Source organism: Ceratosolen solmsi, unplaced genomic scaffold, assembly GCF_000503995.2.
Source record: "Ceratosolen solmsi marchali unplaced genomic scaffold, CerSol_1.0 scaffold31, whole genome shotgun sequence".
Classification (NCBI taxonomy): domain Eukaryota; kingdom Metazoa; phylum Arthropoda; class Insecta; order Hymenoptera; family Agaonidae; genus Ceratosolen; species Ceratosolen solmsi.
This window is the reverse complement of record NW_011948432.1, coordinates 2,001,168-2,004,501: the sequence shown is the minus strand read 5'-3', so window position 1 is coordinate 2,004,501 and position 3,334 is coordinate 2,001,168.

Here is a 3,334-nt window from a genome sequence, read left to right as displayed (position 1 = left end):
CGGCATTCCGAGTATCCCGAGCAACCGTGAATCAGCCAAGGCGCTTTAATTGGCTTAATGAGCTACGAGGGAGCGACGACACCTCCCTCCCTCCCGCCCATACTCCACGAGCTGTATTATCCAGCTTCTCTCGCTCTCTCTCTCTCTCTCTCTCTCTCTCTCTCGCTCTCACTCGCTCTCACTCGCTCTCTCGTCAGTGCCGCACGTGCTTACGCGCCCCGAGTGAACAAAGCGCCCTCTCGTCACCGAACAGGACAACTCGGGCAAAGGGTTCGCGCGTGCCGGACACATCTTTCCTCCTTTTCACCCGACTACCGTAATAGTGAGCGCGGTACGTTTATTAACTCCCAAGGATAATGTATCGTCGCTGTATTACTGTGCTATTGGGCAGTCGCATAAATGGCGTGCTTTAAAGCGGGGGAGGAGTCTTATTTACCGTGAGCGATTCGCATGAGATTATTACGGAGCTTTAATGATGGAAGGATGGGTTTACTCTCTCGCTGCGATATTGCGGGACTTTATGCTTACGCTGATGAAAGCCGCAATAAGGTTGCTTATAGCGACTATTTTGCTTTGTCGGGCCGTTTGATGGGGACGGAAAATATTGCTCCTTCTCGTCCAAACAATGCCGCCGTTTTCCATTCGGGGGTTTTGCTGCAAAGCCAATAGGCGAATCACAAAAGGGTTGGCTTCGGAACGACCGTTTAATACGCGTCCGCGAGGTTGGACCTTTTATCGACTTTTATCGGCATGTTTATCATTTCGTTGCGGTTTACGGAATTAGTACATGGGTGAGGAATGGCTGACATGTTGAAATTTCGAAGGCATCGTCGTGACATCCTGCACTATGACGAAAATCTGGCTAATCGTCAATTTTACAGTTCCTAACGGTTGTTCCTTCCGATAGCTTTACGGGAAGGACATTTTTATTCAAAAGTAGCCCAAAATTGGCCTCGAATTATCAATTGGTGATATTTTAATACGATTAAGATCAACTGAAATATTAAATTAATGAATAATTAGAAGCAGCGATCGTTTATTTTTGCACTCGTACAAATACATCCCCCATACATTTTTCATATTAAATTTTATATGAAATTTTTCAAGTAACGGTGCGGTTAAAACTTAGGTATTTATAGATTCTTTCCGTATATTCGTTTTTCACTTTTGTTTGTTTGCTTCTTCTAATTTACCAATGCCTCGGAGAGAGTGCTATGTCATTTTATTTTATTCTTTATTTATTTATTTTTATTTATTTTTATTTATTTTTTCTTATTCATAAAAAGACGAATGCAAAAATTTCTCGTAATAATTCAGTCTAAATTTTATATCGCATCGAGATTACATTAGCATAAGATTCTATTTGTAAATGCCATTTTCCTAACGATTCTCAAAAATCGTATATTTGCGTAAATATCGATAATAACTTTGACGTAAAAAATGAATTATGAAAGATACTTTAGTGCAGGAAAAAGCACGTAAAATGATTACTACCATCATCAACATGATCGTCATGAAATATTTATTTGTAAAAGTTATGCATTAACTAACAATTAATTGTTGTTGTGCTGTAAATTAACTATGATATTTCTTATATTTACATAACTCTGCCGACACAGCCTTTCCTCCCTTTTCCTCATAATTTAATAATCTTCCGCGCATAGAGGCAAATAAGACTGACATTAAATTTTCTACAAGAAATAATCGAGAAATGAGAAATAGAGGAAAAAATAGATTAGAGATTAAGCCAATTAATAGTCAGTAATTCATTAGATTCTCCGAGCGCCTCACAACGGATCATGCATGCAATCATTTACAATTTAATAATTTTTTTCAAATTCCAACGCATCGTATTGCTATTGCCTGCCCTCCCCCGCCCCCTCAACTGCAAAGCAATTTTTAAATGACGTTTGAAAACGTTCGTTTGCAAAAGTGAGAAAGAAAAAAGAAAAAAGATAGCACTCGAGCCAACAAGCAGCGCCTTAAATGAATAAACATCGCGTGTCTACCCTCTATACTCCGAGTCTTAAAACGTTGAGATAAATTCTCGAATTGCCGTCGAATCCAACATAAAATGCATCTCGATATAAAGGTGAAGGGCACGCGAATGCATCGAGTAGATGCAAGCGAAACTCATCGAAAGCTATCGAAATTCATGTCAGGAGCGGCGCGTGCACTCCAACGATCTCCGCCTTGATGTTTCAAAGCGCTCGTACCGCGAAGCCAATTACGAAGAGCATGTCGAAGCATTGATGAATCGTCCGCATCCATTATGGATTATTAAGCTCGTCGTTCATTCTGCAGATGGCAATTGCCGAGGAAGATGTGTCGTGAACTTTAGCCGGACCAGCGTTGCGACTGTGTCGTGGGAGATTTAGATGTTTTAAAGCGAATTGGTTGAAATGATGTTGATCTCGTGTTTCGATACGAGGAGCAAGGAAAAAAGCTTCTTTCTCCAAGTGGTCTTGAAAGTCTTAAGAATTTAAACCAACAAAACAACAAAACAACAAAACAACAATGAAAAAACAATGCGATAGTTATGCATAGTGGTGATATTAAGCGAGTCCTGCGAGCCAAACGAGCTAAACTTGAATTCTGGGTAACTAATAGCATTGCTGTTGCCGGAGGAAAAATCTGACTTTTGTCTCGGCTCCAGATATATCTGAATTTTATTCAAAGCGCTCTTTTAGCACGTAAATAAAAGCGGGTGTCCTGGCTTTTGTTTTGTGCCGCACGACTTCTCGGCTCTTGGCCCACGCGATAAATAGAATTACATAAAGTTTGGGCTCGCCAGGGGGAGGAAGAAAAAAATAGTGCCGCAAAAGTCGTTTAATTCCAAATGACCGTGACATTAAGATTATCTTACGGGCGAAAGCCACGCGAGGATATGAAATGGAAGGGCGGGGCCGGAGGAGGAAGCCGGATGGCCAGCCTCATAGGAGGAGTAAGGCGAACGACGGACTTTTCCACGCGATTTTACGACGTATTATCGTAATAAAGAGTTGGTGGGCTTTTAGGTGTTGGCCCGAGATAACGCAGAGCGGAAATAGAGCAGCAGCAGCAAAAGTCACAGGAGTAGGACGATATCCGTATCCGTTGCCACGACAATTTCTAGGCGTTCCGTTCGGCCGCCGTGGAAGTTTACGAGCGCACGACGTACTGCCTGCCTCGTGAATTCCCGTTTTACCATTCGATGTCCTTGTCTATATGACACTATATCGCCGACTATATATTGCCGGGCTTTGGCCTCCTACGTTACTACGGAGGATTTTCGTTACTCCTATACTTTGCTCTTTATTGCCGGTACTTTGCCGCAGTTATCAACTGATATCTA